The sequence below is a fragment of the Tupaia chinensis genome, unplaced genomic scaffold (assembly GCF_000334495.1).
Source record: "Tupaia chinensis unplaced genomic scaffold, TupChi_1.0 Scaffold144482_1, whole genome shotgun sequence".
NCBI classification, from domain to species: domain Eukaryota; kingdom Metazoa; phylum Chordata; class Mammalia; order Scandentia; family Tupaiidae; genus Tupaia; species Tupaia belangeri.
Genome location: NW_006204341.1, coordinates 1,434,050 through 1,452,170, shown reverse-complemented (window position 1 = coordinate 1,452,170; position 18,121 = coordinate 1,434,050). Strand labels below are relative to the sequence as shown.

Below are 18,121 nucleotides of genomic sequence, written 5' to 3'. Positions count from 1 at the left end.
CCCCCATTTTAAAGAGAATGTTAGGACATCTGAGTAATTTATTTTATATAGCTTTCTCCCAGGTATCCCATGTCTAAGAATTCATCTCAAGGAAATAATCATGGTTATGTACAATTACATCCACAAAGTGCTCATCTCACTGCTGTTTTTAACATCACAATACTGAAAACAACTTAAATGCACCTGAACAAGGCATGGGATTAAGAAATAAGGGTGCAAACATACTACCAATGGAAACAGAGAGAGATACATTTTCTGATCTGGAAAGAAGCTTAAAATCAGAACATATACCTCCAACATATGAGTATGTGTACACATGTTTACACAAATACAACTTAAATTTTCACCATTGGCTCCCTCTGAGTAGAAAGATTTTGAGTGATGAATGATTTCTGTTTTTTTTTCTTCTCAAACAGTAAATATTTATATAGCAAAAAAATATGTAGATTAACAATTTGGACTGTATTTAGCTGAGTTTGTGCTATAGATCTGAGTCAGATACAGCAGATCTTTACTATGGCTCTTGCATGTGTCTGTGATTAGCTGCTGAGTTTGACTGGTGACTGGATAGCTGTCTGGGGACTGGTTAGTTCTTTGCTGAGGTATGATCTTGTATCTTTCACTCTTTTTAAAATAATTATTTTATTTATTATTATTATTTAAAATTTTTTAAATGTAGGGCACATGTGCTCACCAGATAGAAAGAAAAAGAGATAGGGAAAGCAAGAAAGCAAGCTTCTAGGGCCAGGACTCAAACCATGGCCAGTCATGTGGGAGTCTAGCACCTTAACCACCATGCTACCTGCTGTCCCATTTTCATCTTTCAGTAACCTGACCTTGGCTCATCCATACACGGCAATATGTGTCACTTACAACAATCAGTAAGCCCAATGCACAGTGCTTTTCAAGCCACTGTGTCTTCTATTTTCCAACTTTTCATTGTAGTAAAAACACATAATATAAAAGTTATCATATTAACCATTATAAAATGTATAATTCAGTAGAGTCGACTACATTCACGTTGTTGTGAAATGGTTGTCTAGAACTTTTTCATCTTATAAAACTGAAACTCTATTCCCATTGAACAACTCCCCCTTTTCCCTAAACCTTGGCAGTCACCATTCTATTACCTTTTTCTATGACTTTGACTACTTAGATAACTCATATAAGTGTAATCATATGGTATTTGTCTTTCTGTTATTGGCTTATTTCACTTAGGACAATGTCTTCAAAATTCATCAATAGAGTGGCATGTGACAGGATTTCTTTGTTTTTTAATTTAAAAATTTTAAATTAATTTATTTTAATTTATTTTATCAAGAGTTCTTTCTTTTTCATTTTTTCTTCTTTTTAGATTTTTGCTATAAGGTTCATGAGTTCGCTGGAGAGACAGAGAGAGACAGAGAGAGTCTCTCTCCCTCTCTTGAACTTCTCTATTCCTTGGGACAAATATCTATAATATATATATTTTTTGAGAGGTATTTGCTACAGGGTACGTGTGTTCACTAGAAAGAGAGAAAGACAGAGAGACAGAAAGTGAGAAAACAACCCCCAGGGGGGATGGCCATGCCACAATCCCTTCTCCTCCATTCTCCTCTTGGGATCTTGGGCACACACACCGGGTACAGGACTCAAACCGTAGTCAGCTACATGGGAGTTCAGCAACATAGCCATTATGCTAACTGCTGGTCCCTGGACAAAAAAAATATTGAAATGAGTTCAATTAATAACTCTGTGGTCCAGTTGTGGTGACACAGATGATGTGGTGCTGATGTGTAACTCTGGAGCCACATGGGAGGCTTGGGTTGACCTGAAAATGCCATGATCTTGGCTGGCTGGAGGTTTAGTGGGGGTGGGGAGGGAAGGATTGCAGCAAAATGAGATTTAATCAAGGGTACCTGTACTTCTTCTATTCTCCCTTTCCAAAAGGAATCAATGTAAAAGAAGGGCCAGCAGGTGGTGTGGAGGTTAAGGCAGATGGATCCTACATGGCCAACTTTGCTGTTCCAGCCCTGGACCCGGTGACTTGAAAATCACTCAGGGTGCAATGTGCATGCATGCCCAAAATCCCAAGAAGAGAATGGAGGAAAATGAATTGCAGTGTGGTCATCTTCTCTGATTTTTCAAGGCCCTCCCCCCCATCTTTCTCTAGTGAATATACACATCCTATAGAAAAACTAAAAAAAGAAAGAAGAAAGAAAGAAAAATAAATATAAAAGAAAATGCCTTATAATTGCCTCTAAATGTTCAAGTGAAAGGAAGAGTTGCATGTCTCACTTTAAATCAGGAGCTAGAAATGATTAAGCTTAGTCAGGGAGGTATGTTGAAAACCAAAATAGGTCCAAAGCTAGGCCTCTTGTACCAAACAGCTAATTTGTGAATAGAAGATAAAGTTCTTGGAAAAAATTAAAGGTGCTATTCTAATGAACACATGAATGATAGAAAAGAAAAACAGAGTAATTGCTAATATGCAAAAAGCTTTGGTGGTCTGAATAGAAAACCAAATAAGCCACAACATTCTCTTAAAGTGAAACTCTAATACAAAGTAAGGCCTTAACTCTCTTCAAGTCTATGAAGGCTGAAAAGAGGTGAGGAAGTTGCAGAAAAAAGTTCAAAGTTAGTAGAGGTGGATTCATGAAGTTAAAGGAGAGAAGAAATCTCCATAACATAAAAGTGCAAGGTGAGGGAACAGCAGTTAGCCTAATGGCTATGTTGTTGAACTCCCATGTAGTCTTCCACGGAGAACGGAGGAGAAGGGATTGTGGCGTGGCCATCCCCCTGGGGGGTGATATCTCGCTTTCTATCTCTCTGTCTCTCTCTGTCTTTCTGGCGAGCACACGTGCCCTATAGCAAAATCCTCTTAAAAAACAAAAACAAACAAACAAAAAAAACAGTGCAAGGTGAAGTAGCAAGAGCTAATGTAGAAGCTTTAACAAGTTATCCAGAAGATCTAGTTAAGATAATTAATGATGGTGGCTATATTAAATAACAGATTTTCAAGGTAGATGCAACAGCCTTCTATTAGAGAAAGGTACTGTCTAGGACTTTCACAACTAGAGGGAGAAGTCAACACCTTGCTTCAAAGCTTCAAAGGACAGCTTGATTCTTTTGCTAGGAGCTAATGCAACCAGTGACTTTAAGTTGAAGACAATGTTCATTTATCATTCCTCAAATCCTAGGTAACTTAGAATTTTGTAAATCTACTCTGCTTGTGCTCTATAAATAATCGGCAAAGTTTGGATGACAGCACATCAGCTTACAAGATTTCTTTCTTTCTTATTAAATATTTTAAGGTCATCGTTGACACCTATTGCACAGAAAGAACAAGTTTCTTTTCAAGATATGACTACCTTGAACCAGCAGGTGGCATAGTGGTTAAGGTGCTAGGTTCCCACATGGATGACTCCACAGTTCAAGTCCCAGACCCAGTGGCTTGAAACATACACCAGATGTGTGTGCATGTGTCCAAGATTCTAGGAGGAGAATGGAAGAGAATGGATTGTGATGTGGCCATCCCTCTGGGGGATGATTCTTCACTTTCCCTCTCTATATCTCTCTGGGAAACTCATGCTCCCTATAGTAAAAACAAAGACTGCTTATTGACAATTCACCTGGTCACACAAGAATTCTGATGGAGATGTACAAGGAGAACAGGAGATTAATATTGTTTTCAGACCTGCTAACATAACATCCATTCTGCAGCCCATGGGTAAAGGAGTTATTTTTAACTTTGAAGTCTTATATTATTTAAGAAATACATGGGGCCAGCTAGTAGTGTGGTGGTTGAGGCAGATGGATTCCACATGGCAGACTGCATGGTTTGAGTCCCAAACCAGGTAGTTTAAAAAACATGCCAAGTGCATGTGCATGCATGCCCCAAATCCCAAGAGGAGAATGGAGAAGGGATTGCAGTGTGGCCATTGCCACTAGTGAGCACAGTTTCATTTTCTCTTTCTCTCTCTTTTGGGTGAACACACATGCCTTATTGCAAATTTTAAAAAACAACAAACAAGCAAAAAAGAAAGCAGTACATTTCATTAGGCTATATTCGCCATAGATAGTAATTCCTATGATCTATTGAAAACTGTCTGGAAAGGATTCACCATTCTTTTTTTTTTTTTTTAGAGGTTTTTGGTATAGGGCACACACGCTGGCCAGAAAGACAGACAGAAAGAGAGAAATCAACCCCCCCAGGGGGGATGGCCACACCGCAATCCCTTCTCCTTCATTCTCCTCTTGGGCTCTTGGGCAGGCACCCACACATGACCGCCCGGCGTGAGTTTAAGCTGCTGGGTCTGGGACTTGAACCGTGGTCGACTACATGGGAGTCCAGCGACATAGCCATTACACTAACTGGTGGTCCCAAGGATTCACCATTCTTTTTTTTAGGGAGATTTTTGCTATAGGGCGCATGCACTCACCAGACAGAGAGAGACAGAGAGACAGAAAGCGAGAAATCACCCCCTGGGGAGATGGTCACGCTGCAATCCCTTCTCCTCCATTCTCCTCTTGGGATCTTGGGCACGCACGCACATGCGCCCTGCGTGAGTTTTAAGCCACCGGGTCCGGGACGCGAACCACGGTTGACTACATGGGAGTCCAGCGACGTAGCCATTACGCTAACTGCTGGTTCCCCAGGATTCACCATTCTTGATGCCACTAATAACATTTGTAATTCCAAGGAGGAGGTCAAAATATTAACATGAACAGGAATTTGGAAGAATTTGATTCCCGCTATTCTGGATGACCTTGAGGGATTCAAGACTTTAGTGGCAGAAGTAACTGCAAATGTGGTGGAAATATCAATAGCAAGAGAGCTAGAAAGAAGTGAAGTCTAAAGATGTGCTTGAATTATAGCAATCTCATGAGAAAACTTGAATGGGTGAGGATTTGCTTCTTATTTATTCATTTGTTCGTTTATTTATTTATTATTTTATTTGGGGGTGTGTACTTTTGCCAGAGAGAAACACAGAGAGAAGGAAAGCAAGAAAGCAACCCTCATGGTCATGCTACAATCCTTTCCCCTCCATCTCTCTTTCTTCTCAGGATTTTGGGAATGCATGCACACATGTATTATGTGTTTCTCAAGTCACCAGGTCCAGGACCAAAACTCCATGATCAGTCATGTGGATCCAACCTCCTTAACCTCCAGAAGGCTGGCCTGAGACTTGATTCTTATGGATGAGCAAAGAAAGTGGTTTCTCCAGATGGAATCTACTCTTGGTGAAAATGCTGTGAGCATTGTTGAACCAACAACAAAGGATTTAACAAAGGTTTACATAAATTTAATTGATAAAGAGATAGCAGGGTTTGAGAGGATTAACTCCAATTTCGAAAGAAATTCTCTTGTGGGTAAAATGCTATTGAACAGCAGCACATGCTACAGAGAAATCATTCATGAAAGGAACAGTCAATTGATGCAGCAAATTTCTTTATTCAGTAGAATTTTTAAGAAATTGCCACAGTCATCCCAACTTTTGGCAACCACCACCTTGATCAGTCAGCAGCTATCAGCATGGAGGCAAGACCTTCCACCACTAAAAAGATTATGACTCGCTGAAGGTCCAAATGATCATAAGCAATTTCTAGCAATATAATATTTTAAAGTTAAGGTATGGGCATTACTTTTTTTTAGACATAATATTATTGTACACTTACTAGAATAAGGTATAGTGCTAACATAACTCTCATATGCACAAAGAAACTTTAAAAATTGTGTGACTCACTTTATTATGATATTTGCTTTATTGTGAAGGTCTGGAACCCAGCCTGCAATATCTCTGGGGTATGCCTGTATATTTAGTTTTCTGTAAGGATACTTAATACTTTGTACTGCAGAAGTTGCTAAGAATATTAATGTAATGTCATGTTATATCCTGTCAGGATTTGGGGCATATAAGCACAAGTGGTCAGTGTGTTTGTTAAGCTGCTGTGACTGGGACTTGAACTGCACTGTCATCCATATGGAATCCATTTCCCTTAACCACCAGGTCACGAGCCAGCCTTGGTAAATGGGTCAATCTTGGTGACTAGTTGGGTTAGCTTGGTCAGCGCCACAGCCTCTATTTAGAATTAAACAATGCAAGGATACTTAAGGCAACACATACATACATACAACCACATACATCACTTAGCTTAGCTTGTAAAGTCAAAATGAGTAAGATTAAAAAATTAAAAAATGGTAAGTGCTGGTGGGGATATGGTGAAAGGGGAACTCTCCTACACTGCTGGTTGAATATAAATTGGTCCAACCACTGTGGAGAACAAAATGGAGATTCCTCAAAGATCTAAACCTAGAGGCAAATTCTTTCTAAACCAAAGTCCCTTTACCTTTTGTGGGTAAATCAGCTTGGGTGAGGTAAAGCTAGGCAGGCAGAGGAGTAAGTGAAGCTGAGCAGGTCAATGCATCCATGAAGCAGTAACAGTCTGTGCCCTAAACCCAGGAGGGATACTTAGTGATCTTGTACATAAAATTTTGGTCTGGATACCATAAATGATTGTTCTCTTAGGGATTTTGATATTTAGAAGGAAACTTTATTATGTAATTAAGGTTTATGGCTTTTATCTGTCCAATTCAGAAGAGGTAACTAACTAAATCACCAATAATTTGTAAATCTTGTTTTCAAGAAATGCTCTCTAAGCATTTTAGGTGGCAACTTTATGTAAAATAAAGATAAGCAAAGAAACACTCATAGCAATGTTTTAACTTAAAACATTCTGTCAAATATTTAAAGCTCCAGAGTTAAATGGTTGACAATAGTGAAGCAGATTTCACAGAAGTATGAACTGAAGGCAGCTCTAGCAAACTTGCTGGATGGAATCACTGCCCTGATCGGAAATAACAGGAAATATTGGCATTCAAACCTCTTAACTGAGAACACAGCTCTGATTTGGATTTTCTAGGAGGACAGACTAGTAAGATAATAAAGTGGTTTGAGCAGGTATACCCATTCATTCTGCAGAAGCAAATGGAAATTGGACATACAGGGTAATTATGAGGAAGAGATACTGGGTTCAATGAGCAAGCCATGTGTAACAATAGTTCTGCTCTGGGCTGGCAGATGGCATGGATATAAAGCCAGCTGGATCCCACATGGCCAAAAACATGGTTCGAAGTCCTAGACCAGGCAACTTGAAAAACACTGGGCACATGTGTATGCATGCCCCAAACCCCAGATAGAGAATAGAACAGAAGGGACTGTGGCAGAGCCATCCTCCCCGGGGAGGATGTTTCTCACTTTCCCTCTGTCTCTGTCAGTCTCCTGTGAGCACATGCACCCTATAGCAAAAATCTAAAAAAGAAAAAAAAAAAGTTTTGTTTCTGCTTTTGAATTCCTCATTGAAGTCCTGGAGAGCATGCATGCCAGAGTGCTGTACCCAATCTTATTACACTACAAATCTCTTTCTGTAATGTCCCACTCCTTGCTCTCAGTATCATCTCATTTTCTGTACCTCTTTTCTTTCTTTGTGTTATGGTTCTATTTCTCTCTTCCTTCATATTCTTATACCTGACTGAAACTGCAATGCTGGCCTGCATTATATTCTCTCACTGTCCACCTCCTCTGCATTTTACTGTTTTTATTTTTCCCCCCATTTTTTCCCAAGTTGATAAGCAGCACTTTATGACTAGCTTATTATCTTACAGCTGTAAATCTTCCATCTCATTTTCAATCATTCCCTGCAGTTTTGACTGCATCATGTCTCAGCTCCTGTGTTTTGGTTCAGCAACATTGGTTTGGTATTATAGTGTCCATCTACCTACAATATTAATAATACCCACCTCCTCTTCCTCCTGACTTATTTCCTCAGGGACAAGTCCATCTAATTATCTAGTCTTCTCTCTTGCTTTCTGTACCATAATGCTCCCTGCCTCCTAAGATGAGTGTCCTATTTCCTTTCTTGAAAAACTTGCCTTTTTTTCCCCTAGCCTCGGAGGCTCGCACTACATTATTATACGGTTCATCCTCATCTTCACTCAGCCTCCCACTTTTAGTCACTGGTTATGGATCACAGTATTCTATTAGCTTCTGATGATTTTTTATCCTTTTCTCCTGCTCTGCAGCTTATATAAGATGTTATACTCCTTAAGGATATTTTCTTTCTGCTGTTCCAAAGTAAGAATGAACAGACATGAAATAATCTATCACTCTATAACTGTTCTCCACCCTTTCCCCCAAATGTAGATCTCTTTTTTCTCTAGCGAGTTTGATTTGTCATATGTTTATTTAGTACATCTCCGCATTCAAAACATTTAAGAAGCTAATTAAGCCTTGGAGTATCCTTCTGGGATGTACCCAAGCTATAGAGGCAGTTGACATTAAGACTGGGAGCAAAGCCCAAGAATTTCTGTTTTCCAAATCACTGTTCAGACTAAATTTTTTTCACTCTGTTTCCCCACAATTGAAATAGATTCTGTCATGAATAACTTACTTGGATTTGGTTTACAAGGAAGCTGCCAAAAAATGGGTGACCTTCCTGATATCCCAGATGTCTCTATCAGACCTATGCTAGTCTGCTGTGAGCTGCTCCGGGGCAGCTAGGAGTCAAGCCACAGAACAAGATTAATGCATATCATATGTTTTTCTTTCTCTTTTACTTATGCACCTAAATCTGTCGTTACAAGTCACTTCCAATAGTAAGAAGAACAAGAAGATCATGTACGTATGTGTGTACAGAAAAATGGAACAGAGGAGAAAGACAAGAAAGGGATTAAGTCATCACATAGTTTTGTGTTGCTGTGGTAGATCTCATAATTACAAAGACATAATGACCTAAGCCAAAGAGCTCCCTTATTCTTAACCTCTTACCAAGATTCCTTTGTTGATAAGAAAAAATATATTCTTAGCCCAGGCTGGTGATGTAGTCAGTAGCAAACTGTACTGCAATGCTGGAATCCACGTGGTTGACTGCAATTTGGATTCCCAAGTGAGTTCGAAAACAGGCTAAGCACATACCTGCATGTGCTCAAGATCCTAAAGAGCCAGAGGGCTAGGGAAAGGGAATTACTGCGTAACAAGACCCTGTTGAGGGTATTTTTCTCTTTCTCGTACATGCACATGTGCTCTCTATCATGAAAAATATAAACTCATATATATGTACATACATATATATACTCTTTTCAGCTCTATTGCCTATATGCTATATAAGGCCATTTGAGATTTGTAGTTTGAATATTAAGGAGGGAAACGCGTTATTGAGTGCCAAATCACTGTTTTATCTGGCTCTTATTATCATGTTACTGAGCAGTAAGAAAGAGCTTTTGTATGATGAGGAAAAATTTCTAAGCAATTAATTGACTTTCTTTCTTTTTTAGTTCAGATGTAATAGGTAATTGTTTAACTATTGCTTCCAAATTATGGATGCCATTGGTGATCGCTAATAATTAAAATTGCCAGTGCAATTGCACATTGAAGAAGCTGGTTCAGTCAACACTTTCCTGGTCAAGTAACAAATAAAAAAAAAGCAATCTTGAATGTTTAATTCTCATCCCCTTGTCCTGTTGCAGACATTGCTGTTCTACCTTAGGTGGAATATAGTCATAACTGGAAAAAAAAAAATGTAGATTACTTGAAATCTTTTTTGCTCACAAATAGTATTTATAACAAACCATTTTATTTTAAAAGGTGAAGGACTTACTATGGTTTTTATTGAAGATTCAGCAATTTGCCACAGCCATCTTGGTGCATTTGTTTTAAATTACCTCAGGCTAAAAAGTCATTTTAGAGTCAGCCCCATAATTCAGAAATTAAAAGAACCAGATCCCTTGGGGTCAGCAGGTGGCATAGTGGTTAAAGTGTTGGACTTCCATATGGTCAACCGCAATTCAAGTCCTGGACCCAGCTGCTTGAAACCCACACTGAGTGCAGGTGCATGTGTACCCAAGATCCCGAGAGCAGAGTGGAGAGAAGGGACTGTAGCATAGCCATCTCCCTGAGGGGTGATTTCTCACTTTCTCACTCTCTGTCTCTCTCTGTCTCTCCAGCAAGCACACAAACCCCATAGCAAAAGTCTCTTTCTTAAAAAAAGAGAACCAGATCCCATATGACTGACTATAGTTCAAATCTCAGTGCTGGTAGCTTGAAAAATACCAGGCACATGTGCATACATACCCCAAATCTTGATAAGATGGAGAAATGTAGGAAAAGGGATTGCTATGTGACTATGACCCATTGACAGGTACTTTTTTTTTTCTCTATCTCCCTCTCTCTCATGAGTGCATGCATTCTCTGGCAGTTAAAAAAATAATCATTTTAATATGTAAAAATATTGATTTTACCCCTGTTAAGCATTAATTAAAACACTTAAATACTCCTAAGCTTATGTGATCATTCCTAGGTTTCATTTCAAAATATTAGTAATTAATATACAAGAGGATCTTTACATTATTCATGGAAAAAGTATATATTATGTAAAACTTAAAGATGGATTTCTATAATATTTTAGGATCGGCAGCATGCCTGGAGGTCCCGTACATCTGTCCCTTGCTTCAACAGCATTTGTTGAGAACTGACCCCGGGGCTCTCCTCCCAGCCTTCAGCCACCCTTAAATCTCTTCTCTAGTTGCCATCTCTGAGACCATCTTCTTGATCCTCTCCTGCTTTTGGGACCAGTCAACACTGTTTTTTGTGGTTAATTCTTACTTGCAGATCAACCATGAGCTCCCAGATTTATCAAAATTATTCTGCTGAGGTGGAGGTGAGGTGAACCATGTGGTCAGTCTGCATCTGTGGGCCTCTTATACCCTCCTTTCACTGGGTTTCTATTTCAACCATGCTGATGTGGCTCTGGAGGCCGTGGGCCTCTTCTTCCAGGAGCTGGCTGAGAAGGAGCTTTAGGGGTAAGAGCGTCTCTATTTTTTTTCCAACAGATTTTAACTTTAAGGTGCATGCACTTGCCTGGTAGGCAGAGGGAGGCAGAGAGGAGTGAGAAATAACCCCTTGGGGAGGATGGCCACACCGCAATCCCTCCTCTTCCATTTTCCTCTCAGGATCTTGGGCACACATGCACATCCCCCCATGTGGTTTTAAAGCCACTGGGTCTGGGACTTGAACTGTGGGTGAGAGTTCAGTACCTTAATCACTACACACCTGCTGGCCCTGGAACATCTCTTGAAGATGCAAAATGAGTACTGTAGCAACACTGTTTTCCAGGACACAGAAACCATGTAGAAGCCAACTCACAATGAGATGAGTAAAACCCTAGATGTCATGGAAGTTGGCCTGGCCCTGGAGAAGAGTCTGAACCAGGCTCTTTTGGATCTTCATGTCCTGGATTCTGCCCACACTGACCCCTATCTCTGTGACTTCCTGGAGACCCACTTCCTAGATATGGAAGTGGAACTCATCAACAATATGGGCAATCACCTGATTAACCTCCACAGGGTAGTCCCCCAGGTTGGACTGGGCAAGTATTTCTCCCAAAGGTTCACCCTGAAGCATGATTAGGGGCCTTCAGTGCCCAGCAGCCTTGAGCCCTTGTACTTTTTTGGTATCAGAGCTTCGACCCTCTCCCCCCAGCCACTTGGCAGCTTTTTAACTATCCTAGAGCCCTCTCTCATGGCTTGGAACGAATAAAAATAAAGCTTTGGCAGAAAAAAAATTAGCATCAAAATAAACTGAAATTCCCTTATAAGAACAACCACAAGTAACATTCATGTTTTTTGTTTTTGGTTTTAGTTCTTTTGCTATAGGACATGTGTGCTTGCCAGAGAGAGAGAGAGAGAGAGAGAGAGAGAAATTAATGAGAAATCACTCCCTGGGAGGATGGCCCCACTGAAAATCCAATTCATCATTCTCCTCTGAGAATTCTGGGCACACATGCCTGGAATGTTTTGCAAGTCACTGGGTCCAGGACTCGAACTGTGCCATTGGTCATGTAGGATACACCCACCTTAATCTCTGTGCCACCTATTCACCCAAGATTTACGTTTTTTAGTGTCAGGTACCAGGCTAAATTACACATGACATTTGTAACTCCATTTATATCCATTTGCAGATGAAGTAACTAAGGTGGAGGGATTATGTAACTTGACAAAAATTGTGTCGTGGAGATGGTAGAACTTTGCACTATGGGCTTCAGAGAGCTTGCTCTTAACAACTACAGTATATTACCTCATCTTTTGCTCAAACATGGGAGAAGGTTTAGAGTTGAGGGTTTTTTTTTTTAATTTTAAGTTTTGTCAGAGGGGGGCGTACATGTCCTCAGAAGAGGGCTGGAAGGGTGGGGTGAGAAAGCACCCCCCACATGGGAGATGGTCACATTGCAATCCCTTCTCTTCCATCTCTCTCTTCTATCAGGACTTTGGACACACACATAGAGGAGCCTGATATGTTTTTCAAGCCACTGTGTCTAGGACTCAAACTACGCAAACATATGGGATCCAGTTGCCTTAACCACCACGCCATGTGTTGGCCCTGAGTTGTGCTTTAAAATATTACTTGCTAATAAACTTCCTTCAAATTGTGTAGCTGAATGGTTTTCCTTTTAGGACCCAGAAATATACTTAAGTAAAATAAACACACAAAACAAAAATACAATACATAAAACAACCCTTTCAAATTGCCATAAATTCTCATCTATTCAACTCCTGTCCAAGACTCAAATATTCTCATCTTCTGGCAATGATGACCACAAAACATGCATTTTAAGAAAATTAAGAAATCACCACCTGCTGGCATGATGGTTAAGGTGCTGGACTCCCATATGGCTAACCATGGTTTGAGTCCCGGACCTGGCAACTTGAAAATTATACTCGGTGTGAGTGTATGCATGCCCCAAATTCCAGGAGAATAATAGAGAAGAAAGAATTGAGGCATGGTGGCCATTCACCCTGGGGAGTGATTTCTTGCTTTTCTTCTCACTGTCTCTCTCTGTCTCTGTCCAGTGAGCACATGTGCCCTATGGCAAAAACATTTAAAAAAGAAAAAAAAATGTTAGTTTATTAAGACATTACCTGATTAGCAGAATTATAGTTGTAAACTCAAGATAGTAACAATTCACTGGTGATTCACTGTCATTCTAAAAGGACTGAATGTGTCCTTCAGACCTCAACCACAGAAGTCTCACATTCTCTGATAATAATGATGCAAAAACCAAACCAAACCAAACCAAACCACAACATATTGCAACAATTAAGGAAGTCATGACAGCTTCCATTGAATTCCACACTCTCAGAGCACAGAGTTTCCATGGTTATTCTCTGCATCCCCTTTCATTTCCATAACACTAGCATTCATTAATTTCTGATTTTGTTCAACAATGCTATTGTGTGTGTGTGTGTGTGTGTTTGTGTGTGTGTGTTTACCTACTTAAAGTGTGTGTGTGTGTGTTTGTGTGTGTTTGTTTACCTACTTAATGTGTAAATAAGTTGTCAAGAAAATAAAGAATATGCAGAGGATGTAAGAAACAAAATAAAAGCAGGAGCCCAGACAAGTAAGCTCACTTTTGCCATTAGGGCATTTGTCAAACAGTGAATTTGAGCTTTCAATGTTTTATGACACTGTGGGTGTGGAGAACAGGAGATAAAGACTAAGGTCAACCAGGTGGGAAATCTACTATGAGATCCCGACTCTCATGTAAAACCAGGATCCTTAAATGCTATATCCCCAGTATAAAGGTGAACTGGAAATAGACATGTTCTTCTCTCACATATTAAGGAATTGTAAAGAAAATATCCTACCTTGGGGGACAGCAGGTGGTGTGGTGACTAAGACACTGTACTCCCACATGGTTGACCATGGTTCAAGTCCCAGATCTGGCAGTTTGGTAGTGACATGTGTAAAATACATGGTTAGAAATATGGACAAGAATGTTTATAACACTGCTTCCCTAGGATCCTCAAATGGCAACAAACCAAAGGCTATGAACAGTGGAATGGTTTGACAAATTGTGTCATATCCTCAATATTACATAGCAATGAAAATTAATGAAGTATGGCTTCACATAATCAAATGGATGATCCTAAGACTATTGCATGAAAAAATCAAGTGAAAGACAAATAAGCATATTCTTTGAAAAAAAATTAAATTGTGGGCCAGCTTAATGGTGCAGTGTTAATGTTCTGTTCAAGTGATGCCAGATCCGTAGGTAAGATCACAGGTTTAATTCCCTAGTAAATCTGTACATGCTAGGCATGTGTGCCTGTGATCCTGGTTGCCTGGAAACGCTAGGGGGAATATCACACCATGAGATCCTGTTGAGTATGCTTGTCTTTCTCTTTATCTCTGTGTCTCTTACTCTCATGAAAGAAACTTAAAAAAAAATTGGGCCAGTCCTGTAGCCTAGTGGTTAAGGGAGACAGATCCCACACGGCTAACTGCAGTTCAAATCATGGGCCTGGCACCTTGAAAAACATGCTGGGCAAGTGTGCATGCATGCCCAAAATCCCAGGAGACTAAAGAAATGGAACATGATCATCCCCCATGAGGGGTGCTTTCTGAACCCTCTCCCTCTCTGTTTCTCTCTGATAAGTGCACATGCCCTCTGGCAATTATAAAAATAAAAATTACAATTAAGTTCATAATTATACAAAAATAATCAAGATATTATATAGAGATATTAATATCATGTGACAAAACTACAAAAAAAATGCAGGAGAAAAATATACACATATTCAGGATACTGGTTGTCTCCAAGGGGTTAAATGGAAATAGGATCAGAAAATGATCCTGAAGATATTTTAAAGTTGATGTAATATTTTGAATTTTAAATTGGGTGGTGGTAGAAATATATTTATTGTATAATTATTCATTATAACTTACTAATATTTTATAAGTATTATTTTGCAATTTGATATTTAATGTATATTTCAAAGGTTTATTTATTTTACTCATGATAGAGAGCCTGTGAGTGCACACAAGAGACAGAGTGACAGAGAGAGAGAGAAGCACCCTCAATTGAGTCTTGTCATGCCTAGCATGATTTTCGAGCTGCTGGGTCTGGGACTCAAATTGCAAGGTTGGCCATTTGGGATCTGGCTGCCTAAGCCAGTAGGAAATAGAACCAGTCCCATAGGCTGTATTTCTTAACCTAATCCAGCCTAATCTTCTTCCTTAAATTTAGACTCACAATGTTTCATCAAGGTAACCTTTTATTTACCATTAGCTCTCAACAGATTGCTGGGGAACAGATACAAAATCAACAAGCAGAAGCTTTTCTTAACACCCAATGATAAATTGGGAAGGGAGGCATAAAAATATCCAAAGAATTATTTCTGAATTGCAAATTTACCAAGAAAGTTGAAAAAAATGACTGGCTTCCTCTGATATACTTGAATTACCAGGAATGATAAATGAAGCACAGACTCCATTATTCATTGTTTTAAGTGAAATTTGTTTATTACTACTACTTAGCATCCCCCTTAAAAAGCGCCAATTTAATAGCTCTCAAAACTCATCAATAAAAAGGGAGGTCACTGTTATCTAATCTATCTCATAGGTGGAGAAAGTTAGACTTTTATAGGTAAACTTCCTCATTGTCACATTGTGACAACATGATCTCAGAGGTTAGGTTGGGATGTCATTCTATAAGGAGACTTCAAAAAGTTCACGGAAAAATGGAAGTAAAGTACACCTTTACTTTGGTGCAAAAACCCCATTTGCTAGCCATACATAGTTTTTTTCATAAAATGCACTTTCCATGAACTTTTCAAAAACTCCCTGTGTATGATTGTGCTTGGGCTTCACCATTTACCTAAGATAAACATTTATATTTCTTTGTCCTAAAGTTTCCTTACCTCAGCATGATGTAAGTTTTTGGGCAAATGTGAATTATCTCCACATCTCATTGTGGAGCTGAGCATTCCAAAAATTCCAAAAAGGAATGAACAGCAAAAAATAAAGAATGGTATTTTTTATACCCTGATCAATAATCAATAAACACTGGATCTTCCTCCACCTGCCATGGCCCAGCCGGCCCCTCTGAACCTCAATAACGAGGTTGTGAAGATGAGAAAAGAAGTGAAGATAATCCGGGTTTTGGTTATCCGAAAACTTGTCACAAGTGTCGGGAGACTGAAGTCAAAAAAGGGTACTGAAGATGCACTGTTGAAAAACCAAAGACGGGCTCAATGATTGCTTGAAGAAATCCATGCTATGAAGGAATTAAAACCTGATGTCGTAACTAAATCTGCTCTTGGTGATAACATCAACTTTGATGAAATTTGAAAAAAGCCAGATTCTACCGCAGCTGAAAGAGCAATCGCCAGACTAGCCACACATCCTTATCTAAAGAAAAAAACAGATGCACTAAAAGCTGCCGTCCAAGCCTTTAAAGATGCAAGGCAGAATGCTCCTGAAGTTGAGTCACTAAAGAATACTTCAGAAGAAAATCGTCCTAAGGCTGCTTTGTGTTCAAGTGATGGAGCAAGTAAATCCCAGCATGAAGGAGCTGTTGTCAGTGACCACAAAGTGAGTTCTGGTTCTGCCAGGGGTACACTGGCTGGGGGAGACTTCACAGCCGTGAAGCTGATTCTGTGTTTTCTTTCTTTATCTAAATGATACGACACAGCACATGAGGCACTCAGTAAACTTTAAGTTAGGAGCTGTGTCCCCAAATTGACTGCTCACAGAGACGTTTTCAACCTCAGACTGATCCCTGTCAGACTTTAAATTGTGAGATATCTCACATAAGGAAACCAAAACATCTTTCCTTAATGTTGGTTTGGAGAAGGTGAAATCTATTTCTCTTGTGTCCCATTTATGTAGATAGTTGGCTATTATTTTTGCTTTCTCTTTCCAGATTTTCCACAAAATGAACCTCAGATGAAGAATGGATTTAGCAGGAACACACAAAGACGACTTGAAAATCGAAAGCCACCATTGGAGCTGCCCCTTCATCCTTCATGGGAAGCAAGCAAGAGGCGCAAAGAGCAGCAGTCTAAAATTGCTGTGTTTCAGGGGAAAAAAAATTGCATTTGATGACTGACTAGTGCCTCTTTTTATGAGTTTTCCACCTAAAAATCATTTTCTTTTTCTTTTTCCCCCCACTAACCTGTTATTTAAACTTGTTTTTGAAGTCTCTTTGGAGGGGTTGTAGGGTGGTTTTGCCTTTTATATTAAAAAAAAAATCAGGTTTTGTTTTGTTTCGTTTTAAGAGAGAGATTTTTTTGCTATAGGGCACATGTGCTTGCTGGAGAGACAGTAAGAAATCACCACCCAGGGGTGATGGCCACGCTGCAGTCCCTTCTTCTCCATTCACCTCTGAAGATCTTTAGCATGGACACACACGTGCCCAGCATGAGTTTCAAACCTCTGGGTCTGGGACTCAAACTGCCATCAGCCATGTCAGAGTCCAGCAATGGAACCGTTCCACCATCTACTGGTCCCCAGGTTATTTTTACATAAGCCTTTTATAAATTAAGTTCATACTTAAAATGATTTTTTGATATGCCCCAGACTATATTTTCTATAAACAAAGTTTGGGATTGTAAAAAAAAAAAAATCAATAAACACTCAGAATAAAGCTCATATGGAGTCTAGATCTGAAGAAGAAGGGGGTAGCAATGGGAGGGAAGGTAAGAATGCAGAATATAAGGTGATGCTCTTAGCAAGGTAAAGCCTAGAGGCAGTAGGTGCCTTGCATTGTACTCTAAATCATTTGTTAACAATTTTTATTTTTTTTTTCATTTGCAACATACTAAATAGAGGAAGTTGATGTCTACTCACTTAACTTTGACTATGCTCCAAAGTATGTGCAATACTCAGCTTCCTGATGTAACTCTGTTCCTTTCTTAGCCACCCAAGAAAGCATTAATGGAATGCGAGTAAATGAATGTGATGCCCTTAGAAGGAAAACTTTGATTTCACTCTTCCTTTCTAAAAATTGAATGGACTCAGCCCTATAGTGCAGTGGTTAAGGGAGCCAAAACTACATAACTGACTGCGGTTCAAGTCCTGGCTGAGGTAGCTTGAAAAACACACTGGATGAGTGTCCAAAATCCCAAGAAGATGAAGAAATGGAAGAAAAAGGATGGCAGTATGACCAAGCCCTGTTGCGGGTGTGGGGAGGGGGGGTGTGGAGCTTTCTTTCTGTCTCTGGCAAGAGTATGTTCCCTCTGGCAATATAAAAAACAATTTAAGCCATACTCAAGTGTCAGTAGTTTATTGTTTTCATCACATGCCTT

General features: G+C 39.5%; 2 pseudogenes; both read left to right on the top strand.

Annotated features, from left to right (window-relative positions):
• The first annotated feature begins 10,653 nt into the window (after positions 1-10,653).
• On the top strand, positions 10,654-11,444 carry LOC102476338 (ferritin light chain-like; annotated as a pseudogene).
• A 4,442-nt stretch (positions 11,445-15,886) lies between these two features.
• On the top strand, positions 15,887-16,923 carry LOC102481676 (serum response factor-binding protein 1 pseudogene; annotated as a pseudogene).
• Positions 16,924-18,121: the final 1,198 nt, after the last annotated feature.